At 41.7% G+C, this 22,818-nt stretch overlaps 1 pseudogene; it reads right to left on the bottom strand.

Moving 5' to 3' along the window:
* Nucleotides 1–22,818, bottom strand: part of LOC127422176 (nephrin-like) — a 111,747-nt pseudogene that overhangs the window by 41,335 nt on the left and 47,594 nt on the right.

The raw sequence follows: 22,818 nt of genomic DNA on the forward strand, positions 1-22,818 counted from the left end.
CTTCACCGACTGCCTGTCAAACTCTATTACAGAGGTCAAAATGGTCTCTGGATGTGGGCCTGGGTAGCTCAGTGGTAAAATACGCTGGCTACCACACCTGGAGTTCGCTAGCTTGCTAGTTTGAATCCCAGGGCGTGCTGAGTGACTCTAGCCAGGTCTCCTAAGCAACCAAATTGGCCCGGTTGCTAGGGAGGGTAGAGTCACATGGGGTAAACTCCTCATGGTTGCTATAATGTGGTTCATTCTCGGTGGGGTGCATGGTGAGTTGAGCGTGGTTGCCACGGTGAATGGCCTCCACACGTGCTATGTCTCCTTGGCAACACACTCAACAAGCCATGTGATAAGATGCGAGGGTTGACAGTCTCATACGCGAAGGGAACTGGGATTCGTCCTCCACCACCCGAACTGAGGTGAATCACCATATGACCACAAGGACTTAAAAGCACATTGGGAATTGGGCATTCCAGAATGCCCAAAAATACATTTCCAAATGCCTTTGCCTTTGTCTGCCTTTGCAAAAATTTCACACTTTGCTGTTCCTACTTTAAGCAGTTACAAAAAACAAAACAAAAAACAACAACAACAAAAAAAAACACTTTCTTTATCAATATTTTGCCTAAGTTCCAGAAAGAATATCTAAACATTCTTAAAACAAGATACATTTACTTGAAGCAAAATTGCACAAGATATTAAGACTTGGTTTCAAAGAATATATCTTATTGAATTAAGTTTATTTTTCTTACCCCATTTGAAAATATTTTTTTTTCTTATTTAAGCATAAATCTAACACAATTTAGTGAGGTTTATGCTTGAAACAAGAAACAACAATTTGCCAATGGGGTGAGAAAAATAAACTTGATTTAAGATATATTCTGCAAGATTTTGCTTCTCAAGTAAATGTCTCTTGGTTTAAGGATGTTTAGATATTTGCGCTGGAAAACAGGTTAAATAACTGATAAAGGAAATATTTTTCACAGAGTGTTGAGCATTATTGTTTCATGTTTAATCTCATGTTTATACAGGAAATATAAGGAAATGAGGAGAGTTTCAGATCTGGTGTAATCTATTATGACTGCACAATTCTTAGTGCAAATACTACCTTTTTGGAACTGATCTTACGTTGATCTAAAATGCACTCTAATGAAGTTAAATAGAATGCAAAAAAAATAAAAAATAAAATAAAAAAAAAATAAAATTGTTGTTTTGTGGAACAGGTTGAAACGCTTTGCAGTCTATTTATTGGGATAAATCAGAAAGTCAAATGACCTTCTTTTCCATAATACGAGCAAGCAAAATCCCTTTGGGAGCTCTTTAGTGCACTTGCTAGATGTTGAACTAAGTAACAGAGTATTAGCTGGACCTGGGTGAATGTGTGTATTTGTGCATGTGTGTAACAGTGTGGATAAGTCAGTGTTTTAGTACTTGATGGGGCCCAGACTCCAGCTGATATTTGCTGTAGGGTTTCTGCTCCCAGCCAGCCAGGCAGTCAAGATCCAGCTTCTGACCCCTGTGAAGTTCCACCTGCTTGGCCACAATCTTCACGCACACTGCTGGAACTTGACCAGGGAGAATACAAAAGAACATTTACAAACTACAGAGTGCAACAAACATGCATAATAAAACTTTGATAGTTGCACATGCAAACTTGCTGCCACGATGCTAGGGTGTTGTGGGTGACTGACAGGGCGTTGTTATGTTGTTGCAAAGGTGTTCTGATGGGTTTATAGCACATTGGTATGTGGTTGCTCAGGTGTTGCTTACTGGTCTAAGTCAAAGGAGCCCACCCCAAAGTCTCTATGATATTCTAGTAACAAATTACAGAAATAATTTGTTCAAATTACAGAATTGTGAAAATGCATTTTAATAGCTTACATAGAACCTTGAGTTTAGTGTGGGCAGACAGAACTTTCTTGGCCTTGTTGGATGAGTCACATCGGTAGGTGGCGAAATTGCTGAAGAGTGAGGAGGAGCTCCCGTGATACACCCCGCTCTGAAGATAGATGCTTTGATGCGGTTGGCACTACTTTACCATTCTGTAGTTTGTATACACACAGACACACACAGAAAGAGGAGTAATAATTGCATTATTTAATGACACTTCTATAATTATGAAGCCTTATAATATATTGTCCACTGTGTGGCACTAAAAGAGAGTTAATTATTCTCCCAAACAGATGAGGTTTTTAACATTAATGCTCTGAGTCAGAAATCAATACAACCTACCTTCCTACCCTAAGCCTTAAACCTAAACCTAAACTAATAGTATCATAAAAACAAACGTGAGATGAAAAATGGGCAAAGTTTTTAAGGTTAATGCTCTATTGAATTTTAAATCAACAAAACCTACAGAACTTCCCTGACTTTTACCTTAAACCTAAACCTTACTGACAGTGTCATAAAATCAAATGTGAGATGAAAAGCACAATTGCTGAAGCAACCATGTAATTTTGTGGTTGTTCTATTAAGTTACATTTAACTTGATCGTGTTCAAATAAGCTTGTAAATTAAGTTGGTTATGTAATACAAACATTAAAATGTATCACCTTACAAGACATGCACTATAGTAAAAGTGCTCCATTTTGTGAGAAACAGAGCAAAAAAATATGTGTACTCTATGGACTGATAATTTGGAGTTTTACTAGTGATTTGTTTAAAATTAAATAAAAGTTGCTGTTGTAGTGCTTCTAGTGTTATTTTTCACCAGGAAACTGCCACAATCTGTACAGTGAGCCATGTAAAAATCATGTTGCAAAAATGTAGGTATAGTAATGTGATTCTGTGAGCAATAAAATATAGCAAAAGTACACTTTTTTATATAGTACTGTATATTTAAAAAAAAAAAAAAACATGTATGTTGTGATGTCTAAATTCACTACTACCATTTACAACTAACATGAAAATAAGGTAACACTTTATTTTACAGTGTCCTTCTTACACATATTGCATGTATTAACTATAGTAACAGCAGTCAATTAGACATAATTACAAGCAACTAACCCTAAACCAAACCCTTACACTTAACCTATATTAAGTACATGTTGTTAATTAGTAATAACAAGTAATTACATGTGTTATTACATTGTAACAATGACACTGTAAAATAAAGTGTAACCGAAAGAAACTATTCAAATAGGTGCCAAACCCACACCACACACCTCCAACCACACCAGTTGACCTGTGGGGTTTCCACCACTGGAGAAACAGATTAAAACAACAGTTGTACCAGAGTGTAAAAAGACGTCCTGTGGAGGAGCATCTAACCAGACCTTCTGTGGAGGATCTGAGGAAGAAATGGATGAAACATGGCAAATAGAAGTTACCTCAACTAATATTGCTCTACCGAAATTTTACTCAGGGCAAGATTTGAGAGATCGCTCACAGTAAACAATGAGCTCTTCTGAACGAACACTAGAGAAGCGTGTGCCTTTGTTGAATGCCTCACAGGTCAGTGGAAGACTGTTTTCTTCACGTGAGGCTTTGTGTGTCTGGTTAGATATCGTCATCATTCCACCATTATTTCCCTGAAACACAAGTGGAGTACATATGAGGCCTGTCATGTTTATTAGGCACAATAGATGGTCCTTATAAAGGGTTATTATAACTAAGGAAATGTAAGCATTCTATGTGCACACAAGAGAGCAATATTAAATTGAAATTAAAGGGATAGTTCACTCAACAATTACAATTTTGTCATCATTTAATCGCTCTCATTTTGTACCAAACCTGTATGGCTTTCTCTCCACAAAACAAAAAGGGAGATTTTTTTGTAGAATACACTGGTTGCTCTTTTCCACACAATGAAAGTGAATGGGGACTGGGTCTGTCAAGCTCCAAAATGACTAAACAATCTGCATCAGTATGATACACATGGTTCATACAACACCCAGGCTATATTACAAGTCTTCTGAAGCCATACAATAGCTTTTTGTGAGGAACAGCCTGAAATTTAAGTTGTTATTCATTGCTCTGAAATGGACTACAAGTTGAATGGATTTTCTTAAATTATCCAGGATATTATTTAAAATTTTCTTCCATGGAAGAAAGGCATACAGATTTGGAAGGACATAAGGGTAAATGAGTAAATGATAACAGAATTTTCATTTTTGAACTATCCCTTTAAATCATGCCTCCATAATATGACATGAGACTATGGGCAAACACTATGGTTTATGCTATGTCAAAACACTGCAAAGACATTGAATTTCAATGAGGACTGTGCATTTCATGAACAGGGTGAAAATCACACTACATCATGCAACCAAACACTTGAGAAAATTTAAACTTTTGCTGCAACACACTAGGCATTCATTGACTAATCAGAATATCAGACAGGCCAATCCAGTTGCATTTTGGAAAATGGGTATTACTGATATTCTGATGGTAATTAATTCTTGAATAAATTGTTGAATTAATTTATTTACAAAAGCGTCGGTATGCATTGTGACTCTTACCATTTCACTAAAATACATCTAAACACACAAGTGTGATGAACTCAGCAAAGCAACAACTCTAAAAGGTTTAAGAGTTTAATGTTTTTAATATTGATGTATAAACCATTTTAATTCTAGGGATAATGCTTAAAAGCAGCCTTGATAATTGTGATGAGGACGAGGGCGGGTCCGAGCCATAAACGGGCTAATCAGCCGAAGAGATGGATAAATGCAGCCGGATGCAGCAGTTTGTGAGAGAGAGAGAGCCACATGTGTCTGCCGTGTGTGTTTATGTTTGTGTCTTTTTGTTTAAGTTTTATTAAAATATTACTTTGACTGTTCATCCGGTTCCCGCCGCCTCCTTTCCCATTTGAACCTTGTTACATTGGTGCCGAAACCCGGAAGGAGGAGGGATGTGTTGTCGTGGAGTCCTCGCCACTGCCGTCCATCCAATGGAGCAGCCGCTACCGTCCGCCGGGGGACAAAGTAGTCGCTGCCGGCTGCCTGGACGTGGAGGAACGGCCGCCGTCTGCGAGGGGAGGAGGGGCTCACTACAAGCCGCCTGAACGTGGAGGGGCATTCCATCTACTAGGGGTTGCCTCAGGCCGGGGAACCTCTAAGGAAGGTTTCCCGGCCTGAGGCAAAGGAGGGAGGACTGTGACGAGGAGGAGGGCGGGGCCGGGTCGTGACGCATGGCCCCCAATCGGGCTAATCAGCTGAGGAGAGAGATAAATGCAGCCGGATGGGCAGTTCGAGAGAGAGCAAGCCACACGCAGCTGCCGTGTGCATGTTTATGTTTGTGTCTTTTTGTTTAAGTTCTAATTAAAATATTACTTTGACTGTTCAGATGGATCCTGCCTCCTCCTTTCCCATTTGAACTGTTACAATAATATTCACCTGAATAAAAAAATAATCTGTTTTTAATTCTGCTCATTCACTAAGCTCTAATTGACACCTGCTTAGAGGGTTGGCCCTGGCTTCACAGTTAATTACGGCCAAACTAACAAAAAAACATATTATAAAGAGTGACTCCAGGAGAGAAAGAACATAATAAATTAACACTGGCATGCAAATGAAATACCCAATGTAAAACACCTTCAAATTAACAAGTAAGGTCCTGCAAAGCACAGAGCCACGTCGAGACAGCTTTTATTCACTTACATTTCATTCAAATCAACCTCTGGAGGGGAAATGCGAGAGATTAAAGAGACTCTAAAAGCCCCTGATATCACCAAATATTATGATGTAGCTAATGGAATCTAAACTAAAAGCAGAGTCTTGATGAAGACTTTCAGCCACTCTCAGAAACTGTTCTTAAATCAAAAGGTTTCGAAAAGCAACTGCAAGACTGACCAAGGTGAAGAGTCTATCTAGTGTGAGAGAGATTAAAGGACATAAGATCTCTACTAGGTCTGGGTAAAAAAAAAAATAAAAAAAAAATATATATATATATATATATATTTCAGATAAATAGCAATCTTCATCTGAACAAATTCTGAAAACGTACAAGATCGTTAACTCTATGTGAAGGGTCATACATGATACTGGTTGATCTCATTAACAGGCCAAAAGGAAAAGAAAGTACTGAAATTAGTTAGTATTTTGTTCTGGTATCAAAATTGGCATTGAGACTCATCTAATTGCTTTCAGAAGTAAGGAAAATGGAAATTATACCCAAAATATTCCCAGATGTATCGGAATCTAATCTAATAAAAATCAAATCAAGAGCGTGTCCATCAGAATCAAATCAGGAAATCTGTATCGATACCCAGCCCTACAAGCTGCTGCCATTTGGCCACTTCCAACAAAACATAATGTAACTTTTGGGTTTTAATAGATACCTCGTCTCTTTTGGTTTCATGTTACATAGCCTATATATTAAAAGGTTAAAAGTGAGATAGGGTGTAATTAAATGTATTGATACATTTGAGCATGGTTTAGGACCACAGTTTTCAAACTGGGAGGCTCCAGAGCTTGTCAAGGGAGGTGCAGAGATTGATGATAAATTAACCAAGTAAAATCAAAAGATACATAAATACAATAAAAAATTGTCAAGATAAATGAAAATTAATAGCTTAATGGACCGTAGTCCAGCTCAATAGACCATAGCTTTATGGCGTTACAATACAACAATACCCCGGGGGCAGTGGTGGCTCAGTAGTTAAGGCTCTGGGTTACTGACCAAAAGGTCAGGGCTTCAAGCCCCAGCACCACCAAGATGCCACTGTTGGGCCTTTGAGCAAGGCCCTTGATCCTATCTGCTCCAGGGGCACCATATCATGGCTGACCCTGCACTCTGACCCCATCTTAGCTGAAAAAAAAAAAAGAATTTCACTGTATATATGTAAAAAAATTATAATGTGTGAAAAAATAAAGGCTTCTTCTACTATTAAATATGTGAATGAATGCAAATCATGCAAAAGCGCATCCGTGTACTGGTTGCGCGAGCACAAATCTCTCCACTCGCACACGGATTTCCTTTGTTTTTGCACAAAACTGAAAGCGTGCTCTCAAATATACGCTGCTCAATTAAATCTCCCAGCTCTTGCTCACAGAGGGAGCGTGCATGCTCAAAATATGTCCTGTGCACTCGCAAATCTATTATAAAGCCATATAGCTCTGCCTCTGTTCATCTGTCACGACATGTCCATTATTATGAATTTAACATAAGATTGGGTTGTTGTGTCTTCGTGTGTTTGTAACAAGTGCAGTTTCACATAGAGACTGACACTGGCTCATGTGATGCGAGTTTATTAAGTAATTCCATTATCATAAGGGCAAACATGTATTTTTAATAAAAATAATACACAATACGTTATAGCTGTTACTGTTTAAGACTTTGAAAACCCCTGGTTTAGGAAATAATACCCTTTCCAACCAGTTTTAATTAGCAATTGTCCACAGTTTGATTTCCACACTGGTTAAAGGGATCTATAAATCTCCACTTTCACTTTCACATTCTTCTTCTTTTGTTTTTGCCGATTCGCATTCTTCGTGCATATCGCCACCTACTGGGCAGGGAGGAGAATTTATAGTAAAAAAGGACTTATTGATCTGTCTCTCACCCACTCTTATCATATCTCTTAATTCATATGAATTACTTTTATGCTGCCTTTATATATTCTTTAGACCTTCAAAGTTATTGCCACCATTCACTGCATTGTTTGGACCTATAGAGTTGAAATATTCTTCTAAAAATCTTTTTTTTTTTTTTTTTTTTTTTGTGTAAAGCAGAAGAAAGTTAGTCATACACATCTGGGATGGCATGAGGGTGAGTAAATGATGATAGAATTTTAATTTTGGGGTGAACTATCCATTTACATTTTCTTTGATGATTAAACAATTACCACAAAAGTGACAAACACCTTAAAGGTCTTTAGGCATTTTTTAAAGAGTGACCTTAAATTAGTTCACAGTCTGTCTTTTATTGATGCTTAACTAAGCTTATTAAGCACCTTTGCATTGACAAATTAATAAATTGCCTACAACAATAATTTAATCATTTAATAGTTAGAAATGCCATTAAAAATTTTCAGTTATATACTGTATGTATGGACCTCAGGCCTTAAATTACTTAATAAACAACTTTATTAGAGATTTCGAGAATAAAGACAAAATATTTTAAAAATAAAGTCAAAATTTCAAGAATAAAGTCTTAGCATTACGAAACTGAAGTTGTAATATTTTGAGAATAAAGTCAAAATTATGAGAATAAAAAAAATATTTTGAAAATAAATTGTGAGGAAAGTAACATCAAACAAGGTGCAAACACGCCTCTTTCTATGTAAATTAGGCTCATTGTAGATTGTGCTTCATTCACAAAAATTTGTTTAATTTAGATCGCGCAATTACCACAAATAAAAGTATTACAAAGTAGTAAAAGTTAATTTTATTTGAAAGAGATGTTTGTGAACATTTTCAACCCATCATATCAGCAGTAATTCCTCAAACACTAATGATGAAGGAGAGCGTTATAGCTTGGCATATATCCAGATGTGTTGTGTAGTCAAGCACACTTTTTTTTTGTTGCAGTTATTGAATTTATTCAGGGGAAGGCTACAAGTGCACAGTGCCTAGAACTGTAACCAGATGATCTATTCATATTTACATAGGTCTATATTTCAGTTCTGATGTCCGTCATTTTAATCCTGTTCTGTGTGCATCTATTCAGGTCCCAGCAAAAGAAACAAAACTTTAGACTACGTGAGAGCCCAAATCGCGTGCATTCATGTTACATGCATTTTTTGCATCACTTTCATTAATCTCGATGAAGTTGAGAACTATTTGAAACCCCGTCTTACTAAAGCCATTATTATTTCTATTATTAAATTCTGTAATAATGATATACATTTTGGGGCTTTGGCAAGGTCCCAAATAACTTCCATGTTTGTCAGTATTTCCACATTATTTTCATTTTGAGAAGACAAACTCCTGGACATACAGTATTTGCCAAAATTGCAGCACCTTTATACAAGACAGCTCTCATAACACTTAAATAGTATACTTTAACGAGCGATCTGCGTGCTGATTTGGGAAACAGCCGTTACTCCATCTTAAAATAATGAGCGACGTTATTTAAAGGCGCAGTATGTAAGATTCAGAAACCCTTGTTATTAATGACACCTGTGGCCGTTAAGTGAACTGCAGCCAGCTACCTGTTGCTCGTGCTCACGCTTGTGCACACGCTCCATAGGGACGCGAACATCGGCCAAAACAATGACGTAATGTACAAAAAGACAACGTGATTCACTGGCATCATGCTGACAAATGAGGTAGCATAATTAAAATTACACAGTTATGATTGTTTTACTACAAACTTTGAGACTGTATATTATATTTGACTCTCCATTGCTGGAACAGGGCTAAAACAAAGTGTGGATATAGGTCTGACTATGCGAGACTGTAGTTTGAAGTAATCACTTTTCTTTGCATGATACATTGACTGCATTTATACGATAACCTATGTCGGTGTTAGCTAGCTAGCCAGCTTTATCAATAGCTGTTAGCTAAATTTGGTGGATGATAAAAGTAGCTGTTTATAAAATAGACCGTACATTTTAAATATGTTGACACAATTCAGTATTGATGTGATTCCATCACAACTGTCATTTTGATATATCGATGCACTATTGTTTTATAATAGAATGTAAATGTTTTCTGTATAACCAAATTACGTTACACTAATGAATGGGTCTTTTTGCATGATCTTGAATATTGTCTGGCATTCATTTCATGTGTTATTGTAGTTTACCTTGCTGTATAATTACAGATTAACATTTACTGTGCAGGCAAGATCAAGTTAGCTAAAATTACACAGATCAATCCTTATGGCACTATATTTTATATGCTTTGCAGTTATGTAAGCTTACATGTCCAATAAGAAGAACAGAAATTCAAGGTTGGTTTTGATTGCCAAAACTGACCAAAGGTCCCTCCAGGAATCAAATGCCCTGCCGATGTTCACTTTAGTTTTCGCTTGACCACGATCACGTTCCCGCTTAGCCAGACGGTTTTCAGTAGATAATTTTTTTATTTTTTTGGCTTACTCTGAGTTTGTGTAGGAGTCGAAGTTGTGCTGGGAGCCGGATGTTTGCTGCATTCCATCTCTACGATAACGTTACCTAGTGTTGCAGTTTGTTGTCGCTCTTGAATAGCAGAAGAGAAGCACTGAGGCAAGGCTCTCGGGAGCGCGCATAAATGTCACATCATTTGGATTTTCCCGGCAAAAGTGACCCACTCCCTTTGCATGAAAATCAGTATACAGGCTTTAATAGGCAACCTAGGAAGTCCGGGAAGGACTCATTTTTTTTAAGTTGCGTTACAAGCCGTTCAAACTTTGGCAAAAAAAAGGCAAATATTACATGAAAATTGCTTATGATGATCGTAAACACTTAAGTTGTAACATTATTGGGAAACTCAGACACGGTCTGGTTTTTTGATGGTTTTTGCTCTCAAAACAATACTATAACTGAGGGCTTACCACATTCACTATGAATGAATTGTGCCCGGTAAATGCACTATTTATTAGCACGATGCACCACTGAATTTGACCCTGTCTGGACTGTACATGTCCACTGTGATCCATACACCTAAATCATCTCTTAAACATGCCGAAAAAGTGTGCTTGACTACACAACGCATCAGTATAGGCTATATGCCAAGCTATAATGCTCTCCTCCATCATTTGATCAGTGTTTGATAAATTACTGCTGATATGATGTGCTGAAAATGTTCTCAAACATCTCTTTTAAATAAAATAAATTTTACCGCCTACTTTTATTTGCGGTAATAATGCAATTTAAATTGCGGCAGGCATTTTTTGTGAATGAAGCGCAATATTCAATGAGCCTAATTTACACAGAAAGGAGTGTGTTTGCACCAAAAGAAATGACATTGACTTCTTTTAAATACTCAAGACACAGTGCAATTTCAGTGCTAATTGCGCCTGCTAAAATAGTTTGCGGGTGGTTAATAAATAAGACACAGGTTTCTGTGCTGAAATACCATGTGCAAAAGTTGCACAACTGTTCAGTGAATCTGCACAATGTCTTGAAATGATCCTATATAATTCAAAGCAGTTCCAATTATTTTTTGTTTCACTTGAGAGCAAGTCTGTATCTTGCACCTCACTTGACAGGCACCCACAGGTGTACCAACTCCTGTACTAATGCACACCTCATTCATGAACAGAGAGCTCATATAATGCTACGACTTTATTCTCGTAATTTTGACTTTATTCTCTAAATATTACAACTTCATTCTTGTAGTTTTTACTTTTTTCTCAAAATATTATGACTTTATTCTCAAAATATTATGACTTTATTCTCGTAATTTTGATTTTATTCTCAAAATATTATGATTTTTTTTTTCGTGGCACTAAAACACCGTAGTAAAAAAATTCACTAGCAACCCTTACAAAAATGAACCATGGTAACCATAGTTTCTATCAAGATATAGTTACTACAGTTCCCTATCTGTCACTCACTCGACTTGTGTCGATGTAGTGACACTAGGGGTCACTCTTGGGAGCCCGAAACACCTCTGGTCTTTGAAAAGAGGCCAATGAAAATTGGCGAGTGGTATTTGCATGCCACTCCCCCGGACATACGGGTATAAAAGGAGCTGGTATGCAACCACTCATTCAGATTTTCTCTTCGGAGCCGAATGGTCAAGCTCACTGAGCTGAATTCTCACGATTGTTCATTCACCTCTGCTGGATCTGACGGTGCATTTCAGCAGCTTCTCCCTCCTCTGCACTGGTGCACTGCAGAGAATTCCCCTGGGCACTTCGGCAGGAAAAAGAGAGTATATTTTCCTGAAAGAGTATATTTCTCTAAAAGAGCGGCACACATGGAACTTCTTTTTAAAGATGCGTCTTTTTAAAGATGGCTTTCCGATTGTGTGTTATTCCTGGTTGCGGTCGTTACCTCTCAACTTCAGATGGTCACGATTGCTGTCTTTCGTGCCTGGGCGTGACCCACACGGAGGCAGCGTTCATGGATGGTTCATGTTCTCACTGCGAGAACATGACCATGGCAACGTTGCAGTCGCGGCTTGCTTTCGTAAGAAACGTTGCGGTCCTTCTGCCTACAGGTTTGAGGCCAGCGTGGCTAGCACTGGGGGCAATTTGGGGACCCCAGTGGGATCGCCTCCGCCGGGTATCCCCCCGCGGACCTCCTATTCCCCAGCATGCTCGTCTGCCCCAATTGGGCTTCCAGATGAGTCCGCCGGCTTGTCTCATGGCGAGTTCGACCTCTTGTTCGGAGCCCACGAAGCTGATGAGCTCTCAAGCGCAGCATCAGAGAGCGGGCTTGTCCAGTCGGACGCAGAAGCCTCAACTGGGCTCCCCCCTTCGGGGTCGATTGCCCAGTTACAGGCTGATGCAGAGATGACGGACATGCTTTCCCGGGCGGCCGCTTAAAGTAGCCACGCCCCACTCCAGTGCCTTTCTTCCCGGAAGTGCACGAGGAGCTGACAAAATCGTGGGAGGCACCTTTTACTGCCCGGTCCCGATTTCTCAGTTCCCCCCCCACTACATTCGGTGGCAGGGCGGCCAGGGGCTATATGGCGATTCCCCCGGTGGATAAGGCGCTCGCGGTGCACCTATGCACGCAGAGCCCTGCCACCTTGCGCGGACGCCCGAAGCTCCCGTCCAAGCCTTGTAGGTTCACGTCGTCCCTGACGGCCAAAGCCTACAGCGCTGCTGGACAAGCCACCTCTGCCCTGCACGCCATGGCTCTCCTGCAGGTCCACCAAGCTAAGTCGCTAAAAGAACTGCACGAGGGTAGTTCCACCCCAGATCTGATGCAGGAACTGCGCTTGGCGACCGACCTCGCTCTCTGAGCGATGAAGGTCACGACGCGGTCTCTCGGGCGGATAATGTCCACATTAGTGGTCCAGGAGCACAACCTTTGGCTCAACCTGGTCGTGATGGGTGAGGCTGACAAGACACGGTTCCTTGCTGCCCCCATCTCCCAGGCTGGCCTATTCGGCGACTCCGTCGAGGATTTTGCCCAACAGTTCTCGACGGTGAAGCAGCAGACGGAGGCTATCCAGCATATCCTGCCCCGGCACGGCTCAAGATCCCGCAGCCCATCTGCTCGTAGCCAAGGGCGTCCCCCTGTGGTGACTGCACCGGCTCTGCCACAGCCCGCCCCTTCGGCCCGGCCCCGGCGTGGAGCCCACCGCAGGAAGCAGACACCACCCATCTCACGGCCGGCCGCCAAGAACCCACGAAGGTCATCAAAGCGCCCCTGAGTGGGTGACCCAGAGTCGACAAAACCCACTGCATTGTAGCTGGTAGTAAGACCATTCCATCCCCCGGTGGAGGGCCGGGTGGAGAATCTTTTGTTGCCTTTTTATTTGATTTTGCTGCATGCCCAAGTGGCTGCTGTACCCAACAGTTCAGCAAAAGAGCGGTTTCCTCCTTCCCTGGGTCACATACCCACTGTGCACGGTCATCATCACGACCACCATCCACCTTTTTTCCCTTGCAGGATTGGCGCTCCAGCGGCGGTCTCCCCGCCCCTGCGCGCCCAGCAGTGTCACACGTCCGCCACCAATGTGACAGTCTCTAAGGGTTGCGAGGACAGGCCTCTTCCTCCCCCGTCCCAGGCTGTTCTGGGGGTGGTCACAAGGAGCCAGGTAAGTGCTTCGATGTCCCTAGACTCAGCATGGCCACGACATGGTGTGGCACCTCGAGCTCCACCTCGCCGCGAGGCCCCACATGCCGGTACATCCGACGTTGTCCCTTTGGTCCCCCTTGCGCGGAACTTGGATGCGTGGCTTGCGCTTTCCAATCCGTCGCGATGGCTGGTCCGAACCGTCCGACTCGGCTATGCAATTCCGTTCACCAGGCGTCTGCCCAGGTTCAGCGGTATCCACTTCACCTTGGTGAACGCTGCTACCTTGTGTGCGGAGATCGCTACCCTCCTACGGAAGGGTGCGATAGAACCTGTCCCTCCAGCCGAGATGAAGAGGGGGTTTTACAGCCCCTACTTCATCGTACCGAAAAAAGGCGGTGGGTTGCGGCCAATCTTGGACCTGCAAGTACTGAACCAGGCTTTACACAGACTCCCGATCAAGATGCTGGCGCAAAAATGCATTCTGGCAAGCGTCCGGCATCAAGATTGGTTCGCGGCGGTAGACCTGAAGGGCGCGTACTTTCATGTCTCGATTCTATCTCGACACAGACCCTTCCTGTGGTTTGCATTCGAGGGTCAGGCATATCAGTACAAGGTCCTCCCTTTCGGCCTGTCCTTGTCCCCTCGCGTCTTCATGAAGGTCGCAGAGGCAGCTCTTGCCCCGTTAAGGGAAGTGGGCATTCGCATTCTCAACTATTTCGAAGCTTGGCTAATCCTAGCTCACTCTCGGGACATGTTGTGCGCACACAGGGACTTGGTGCTCTCGCACCTCTGCCGATTAGGGCTTCAGGTCAACTGGGAAAAGAGCAAGCTCCTCCCGGTTCAGAGCATCTCTTTTCTCGGTTTGGAGTTAGACTCAGTCTCTTTGACAGCAAGCCTCACAAACGAGTGCGCACGGTCGGTGCTGGCCTGTTTGAAGGCGTTCAAACAGAAAACAGCACTTCCACTGAAATTCTTTCAGAGGCTCTTGGGGCATATGGCATCATCAGCGGTGGCCACCCCGCTCGTGTTGATGCATATGAGACCGCTTCAGCACTGGCTTCAGACTCGAGTCCTGAGATGGGCATGGTGCAGCGGGACACATCGCGTGGTCATCACGCCGGTCTGTCACCGTCTTTTCAGTAGCATATGTCAACCGCCAATGCGGTCTGCGCTCTCGTTGTATGTCACAACACGCCCGACGTCTCCTCCTCTGGAGTCAGCAGCACTTCAAGTCGCTGCGAGCCACTCACATCCTGGGCGACCTCAACACTACAGCGGATACGCTGTCACGGCAGGTTACCCTCAGGGGAGAGTGGAGACTCCACCCTCAGGTGGTCCAGCTGATTTGGAGTCAATTTGGACAGGCATAGGTAGACCTGTTCGCCTCCCAAGAATCCTCCCACTGCCCGCTCTGGTACACCCTGACCGAAGCACCCCTCGGCATAAACACGCTGGCACACAACTGGCCTCCTGGCCTATGCAAATATGCATTTCCCCCAGTGAGCCTACTTGCACAGACTCTGTGCAAGGTCAGGGAGGATGAGGAGCAGGTCGTCCTGGTAGCACCCTACTGGCCCACCCAGATGTGGTTCTCGGACCTCACGCTCCTTGCGACAGCCCCCCCAGCGAATTCCCCTGAGGAAGGACCTTCTTTCTCAAGGACGAGGCACCATCTGGCACCCACGACCAGACCTCTGGAATCTCCATGTCTGGACCCTGGTCGTGATGCGGAAGACCTAAGCGGTCTACCACCCGTGGTGGTAGACACTATCACTCAGGCTAGGGCCCCCTCAACGAGGCGCCTGTATGCCTTTAAGTGGCGTCTATTCGCTAAGTAGTGTTCTTCCCGACGGGAAGACCCCCAGAGATGCGCAGTCGGATTGGTGCTTTCCTTCCTGCAGGAGAGGTTGGAAGGGCGGCTGTCCCCTTCCACCTTAGCAGTACACCACGACACAGTGGACGGTAAGTCCTTAGGGAAGCGCGACCTGATCATCAGGTTTCTGAGAGGTGCCAGGAGGCTGAACCCCTCCAAACCGCACCTCGTTCCCTCATGGGACCTCTCTGTAGTTCTTCAGGGTCTACAGAGAGCCCCTTTTGAGCCTTTGCAGTCAGCTAAGCTTAAGGCACTCTCCTTGAAGACTGCCCTCCTGACTGCGCTCACTTCCATCAAGATGGTAGGAGACCTGCAAATGTTCTCTGTCAGCGAAACGTGCCTGGAGTTCGGTCCGGGCTACTCTCATGTGATCTTGAGACCCCGACCGGGCTATGTGCCCAAAGTTCCCACGACCCCTTTTAGGGACCAGGTGGTGAACCTGCGAGCGCTGCCCCAGGAGGAGGCAGACCCAGCCCTGTCGTTGCTGTGTCAGGTGCGCGCTTTACGCATCTATTTGGATCACACGCAGAGCTTTAGGATCTCTGAGCAGCTCTTTGTCTGCTTTGGTGCACAGCGGAAAGGAAGCGCTGTCTCCAAGCAGAGGATCGCCCACTGGCTCATTGTCGCCATAGCTATGGCATATCATGCCCAGGACGTGCCGCCCCCGGTAGGGCTACGAGCCCATTCTACCAGGGGTGTAGCGGCCTCCTGGGCCCTGGTCAGGGGTGCCTCTCTAACAGACATTTGCAGAGCAGCAGGCTGGGCAACACCCAACACCTTTGCAAGGTTCTACAACCTCCGGGTGGAACTAGTTTCATCCCAGGTAGTGGCACGCAATACAAGCGGATAAGCCCGGGATAGCCGGCCGGGTGTATTGCTTGCACATAGCGCCTTTCACATCCTCTGAGTTGAAGACGTGCACCATTAATTCCCAGTAGTGTTCACAAACTATGTTCCCTGGTTGACTTCCTCCGAGCCCTGTGGCAGTCAAGTTTTCGGAGTGACTCGCTGCTGGCCCAGTACACGTGCTAACTAAGAGCCCTGTTCTGGGGTAGGTGCTCCGCATGTGGTGGTTCCCTGTAAGGTAACCCCATGCGATGTATATCTTCCGCTAATTCGTTTCCCTGTTGGCAAACTGCATCTTCCTTGGGCAGAGCCCCCTCTGCCACGGTCTCCATGTTTGTAGCAACTCCTACCCCGTTGGGTAGGATCTACCATGAGACTCTCCACATGGTCGGCAAGACCATGTGACATATTTTCCACTTAAATATCCCCCCCCCCTCTTTGGGTGAGGTGTGGTCTCTGCGGTGTCCTCCCCTTGGGAGGGACACCCCCCGACTAGACCTGGCAGCCCAGTCAGATAATCCCCCTTGTTTTTTAGGGAGTGGAAAAAAAGAAGGGGAAAAGAGGCCATGACTGGGTTAGCCTGTCTCTATCTTTTGGGTAGTCAACTTGTCCCCAAAGGGCCATTTGACACTCATAACTATGTTGGGGGAGGTTACGTGTCGGCCTGGTGCGCTGGCTACGAGGCACACAGTTGTCTGCCCATCACACACCGCCAGTTTACGTAACACAGTTCAGCCAGTTTTGTATAGGGACCCCTAGTGTCACTACATCGACAAAACTTGGAGTGAGTGACAGATAGGGAACATCCTGGTTACTTGCGTAACCTCTGTTCCCTGATGGAGGGAACAAGACGTTGTGTCCCTCCTGCCACAACGCTGAACTACCCGCTGAAATGGCCAGACCTTGTCTCGGCTCCTCAGCACAAAACCTGAATGAGTGGTTGCATACCAGCTCCTTTTATACCCGTATGTCCGGGGGAGTGGCATGCAAATACCACTTGCCAATTTTCATTGGCCTTTTATCAAAGACCAGAGGTGTTTCGGGCTCCCAAGAGTGACCCCTAGTGTCACTACATCGACACAACGTCTCGTTCCCTCCATCAGGGAACGGAGGTTACGCAAGTAACCAGGATATTATTTTTACTACTGTGGTAACTTGGTATTAGCCACCACTGTCATCAAATAAGGTAATTAAACAAAAAAATCTAAAAAAATAAAATTAAATAAAAAAATACAGTTTTACAGCACTAGTAACTATAGCTTTTTCTCAGATAGTATAGCAACCATGCTCATTTCATGTACGGAATTTACCATTTTAAACCTCTTGGTCTTGACTGTAAAGTAAGCATTAAGTTGAATACCTCGGTTTTGGTTGGTAACAACGGTTTTGTTGAGCTCTTTGAACCCAAGCCACCAGCAGATGGTGTAACAGCACAGATTGATCTCCTGTCCCTCCACGGCTTCAAAGGAGCCCAGTAACGTTACCTCAGCTGGCTCAACTGTGAGGAAAAGTGATTACCACGACAGAAAGAGACAGTCAGCAAGGGAGACAAATACTAAGAAATTATGAAATCCATGTAAATTGTTTAATTCAACTTTTCACTTTGATTATTAGACTGAAAATATAATTTGTAATTAAAATAATATGTATTAAATAATAAAATTGTAAAATACAAGCATTTTTATCAGTGGATTGTAGCTTTGGAACCCCGCTTTATTTATTTGACATTTGGAATTTGTTTCGTCAAGAACATCACAAACCATCTCTTATAAAAAGAAAGATTATATAAATGCAAGTAGCACAAAGTATTGACCTGATTAGCTTGTCAGCCATAATACAACTATGTAATTGGCTTATGGTAAGTGACACATTTTGTCATGAAAGATCAAGCGTTTATCTTAAGGGTATGCTGAATGCTACTGGCAACAAGAGGTTTTTACCTTTCAAAAGTTTTTAATATCCACTTATACTACCAATGAAAAGTTTGGAGTCAAGTCATTATTATTTGTAGAGCACTTTTCACAATACACATAGTTTCAAAGCAGATTTAAAGAAAATTATGCTGTAATTAAATGTCTTAAATGTCATATTGTCCTTATTGAGCAGTTTCTTATTAAGCAGTTTCACCTACTCACTCCTAAGCATTTTTAATATGCTACTGGCCCTATGTGACACAATGTCCACCTCCCAGTTAGTGGACAGAACCTCTCCATTCTGAAAAAGGAAAGTGATTAGACAGACAGACAGACAGACAGAATGATGGATGGATAGGCAAATACGACAGGCAGGCAGGCAGGCAGGCAGGCAGACAGACCGACAGATAGACAGATAGATAGATAGAGAGAGACTACAATCTTATGATAATGAAGTCTAGTTTCCTCATTGCAGTCTTTACTTTAAGAGTGAGACATTTGTGTCCTGAAATCACTCATCCAGTCAACGGCATTGCAGATTGCAGGCACTAACATTTGCATCAGCTGAAAATTATTAGAGATGTCAGGACTGACACATTTTATCAAAGTAAACTCATAGACTCCACTTAGAGTCTATCCGCAAGACACTACATGAATTAAAAAGTAGAGCTGGCTTCCTTCACTTCACTTACAAATGCATTTAAGCTTGATGGCTTGTCTCGGTCTCTACAATACAGACACTTAATAAAGTTCTTGGTTCCAGCTAACTTTCCCTTTAGCTTGCAGATTCTCATCATCCACAAATAAAATTAATATCAACAACTCAAAGAGGATGAATCAAAAGATAAATCAATATACTGTAGCTTCTAAATGTCCTATTTAAAGAATACATCTACAGGGTTGCAGTCCACTCAATGTTACCCAAGAGCCTCTCTTAAACTGCCTTTAATTGTCCGAAAGAATTTTTGAATGGCCTTTACAAAAAGCACTGCTTTTGTTCATGTCGTAACCTCAGTATAATGTCTCTTTTTGTAAAGACATCGACTAAAATCCAATGGTCTTACAAAACAATCCCAGCAAATTTTCAGTGCAAAAGCTTCATCAAAAGATGAGTTCTTGCATTCTACACAGCTTGATGGAGCGCAAATCCGAACTTAAGGATCTCATTCTTAAGAAGTGTTTTTCCTAGTTTCAAACTACGTTTACCTTGACACGGTTACCTAAAAATGGTATGTCTGACACGACATGACGCAACCACAGTGAGACACTCCAAAAGCATCCATCTGAAACAGATGTACAATGACGGGTCCTTAGACAAGCCCTCATAATAAACTGATTGATGAATTCAATTGCAAAATGGATTGGTGTGAACTGTAGACCAATGACAGGCTTAAGTGCAATAATATGCAAATAAACATTACACTGGATTCTAAAGCCACTTTTTTGTATTGTCTTATCAATGCTAAACTCCGCTACCACAATAATGTAATGCGTTTTAATTATCTGAATATTTTTATTATATATATATATATATATATATATATATATATCTGAATTGCAAAACTTTCACTAGATTTCAGTAGATTTTTACTGTATTGAAAACTTTAAAATACTGCAAGTTTTCAAGGTAAAAAAAAAATATATATATATATTAGAACTTTTGAGTCACAATTAGTTGACCTGAACAAAATGTTCATTATCATTAAAATGTCAAAGATTTTTTATTAAAATAAAATAAAAATATCACACACAGTCATGAGGGTCTAAAGGTTCTCTTTCTTTTCTGGTTTTCCTTTCACATTACAACAGAATGGCTACTTGCATGTTGGTTATACCATATGCCTTTTTTCAAATATGAATACTATTTTAAAACAAAATTGTTGCACTGCTTTTAACATAATAATAAACGATTATTCCAATCTACTCCTACATTTCTTTTTTCAAAATGTTCAGCTTTTAATTATATTTATTTTTCATAGTAGAGGTGTATTCAAGTAATTCAATTACATTTTTAAATGTAATTTTGACTAATTTATTAGATCAGGACAAAATTTTAAGCACCCAAGAAAGGGTTTCTTATCATTTAACTCTCACCTTAGTCCAGTGCAGAGTGGCCAAAGGGTTCCCCCCATATGACATGCACACAACCCTGAGAGAGGTACCAGCCTTTACCTGTTCATTTTCTAATCCCACTATCATCGGAGCCTGCGGGGGGACTGAAGGAAGGTCATAAAAACAGAATGAAAGGTTATGACATGAAGAGATAGAGGAAACATTTATATACATTCGCATCAGTTCACAGTATGGTTCACACTTTTCTTAAAAAAGAAATAAAAAGAGAAACTGGTCAAGTGTGAGGAGGAGGGAAAATATTATTAAAACAAAAGATTTTGCCTTTGTTCAGCAATGACCGGGTCCTTTCATGTTGGATACAGTCATGAAAAGGAATGAAATAAAAGCAAGAGAGAAAAACTACATCACAGCTTTAGGAGAGAACGACTCTATTTTAGTCCCGTACAACACTGTTAAATCAAGGACATTTAACGCAACTGCATCGGGAAGTCATTGCTTGTCCCTTTGATGAAGCCATTAAGTATAAAGAGCGACCCACACACTGGCACCAGTCCATAAACCAAAATAACAGATGTTTAAACCATAATAAGGCAATGCGGAACATGAATAAATTACAGAAGGGCTCCTGAATAATACATTTGCCATCAAATAAATTATGGGGCTGGGCCGCTCTTTGTTATTGCCCCAATCAGTTTGGAAGCGGGCACGATGGATGGATGAGAGTCTGCCATGACAAAGTGCCGTCTTGCTCACAATCTGCCGTAGATGAAAATGGGCAGTGGAAAGTTGGATTTGATGGACCAGGCGTGCTGAGTAAGACTGCAATGCTGGCCATCGGTTCTGCTACATTAGCACTTATTGCACTGGCTGAACGGTAATGGAACTATGAGCTGGAGTGAGGGTGAAGGGGGTGAGGGGTAGTGTTTTAAAGCATAAATTTAGAGAGCAGAAAAAATAGATATGTGATTGGCATTTCAGGAGAAGCTTATGCCTGTCTCATTGTACACAAGAAATGCATCATATGACATGGAATTTAAAATGGCCATTATATGGACCAGTATTCAAAGCTCACCTAATATCCACAACAGAAAATCATATGCTTCATTTACACTGGGTATTAAGGTGCCTTTTACAAGTGAACAGGTGAGACACATCACTGTTTTCATCCGGTCATAATATGCCTCTCTTTTGTCCACTTGTGTCTGGGTTGTCTGATTTCATGATGATATACATCAATCAGTACGTCAGTGTATTTCCAACATGATCACACAGGAAATCGACATATTGCTTCTGAATGTTCCAGTACACTGATAATAAAGATCAAAAAGGTAAAAGAACAAAAAGAAAGAAAGTACAAACAAAAGCTAAAATAGCTATTTGGCCATTGGTTAACATTTCCCAATAGCCCACGTGACCTCGGTGGCATCAATGGAAAAGAAAGTGTTTCAGAGGCAGAATAAGTTTTGATGAAACATGAAAACAAACATAGTTCTTCTTTGTAATAACGTGCATTGATGAATTGTGCAAAATGTTGATTTAACAAAAATACAACAAAAAAATTGTGCATATGTGCATAGGTTTTGATAAAAGCTGCCTTCATAATAGATCATTTGAAATTAGTTCTGTATTTTTTTATTTATTTTTTTATGGTACAGGATGTGATCTTAGTATAAGAAGCAATTAATGTCTCTGAGTAAAGGGCAAATTCCTTCCCATAGTGAGAGAACTAAGAAAGCATTACTTGACAGGTAAAGAGGGCCTTTTGACTATGAGTCATACAGCAGACTGTGGCCATGAATTCAGCACTGCATGAGAAAACTGAAGCTTTTTAGTCATATGGTGTCTAGCCAAAGTCTTAATTTCTACTTACTGTAGTAAGATTACATTATTTACAGTGTGTGCTCCACTCAATTCAACTCTGTTTGAAATGAGAGTTTAAATATCTAATCCACTGGCTCTTTGCAAAACAAATAAATACATAGAAATGCATGAATCATCATTAATGATTAATTAATATTAATAATTAAAAGTGCTGTATGTGATTTTTTTCATGAAAAGGTATGCAAAAAAATGTCTAATCCCCGAAAGATATTGATAATAAGTGTTGTGAGATATCTCACCGGTCTCTGTGACAGCAATAGATTCTGTGAACAACAACAAACCAACAAAACAATTTTTTTGTCCGTGGGCCGCTGTATCGCTTTCTGTCTGTCAATAATTTTGCTTGTTCTCATAGTATTGTAGTTGCAACAAATTATTGAGGCTAAATGACATTTTTATGCCATGTTGATCATAACAGGTTTCAGTTGAGGGTGCTATTTTGCTGCTGTTGTTTTGACAACCACTTCTTTTCGGTGTCGGTCTCACTAAAGCTCAAATAGTAGCCTGGACATTCTGCTAAAAAACACCTTTTGTGTTCCATGGAAGAAAAAAACAGGTTTCGAACAATATGTGGTTTTAGTAAATGATGATGAAATTTTTGGGTGAGCAATTATTTTATCGGAATATCCAAGGGCTACGGTCTAATGCCATCACCTCTCCTACTCAAATACTCTTTA

This window comes from Myxocyprinus asiaticus, chromosome 31 (assembly GCF_019703515.2).
Source record: "Myxocyprinus asiaticus isolate MX2 ecotype Aquarium Trade chromosome 31, UBuf_Myxa_2, whole genome shotgun sequence".
NCBI lineage: Eukaryota > Metazoa > Chordata > Actinopteri > Cypriniformes > Catostomidae > Myxocyprinus > Myxocyprinus asiaticus.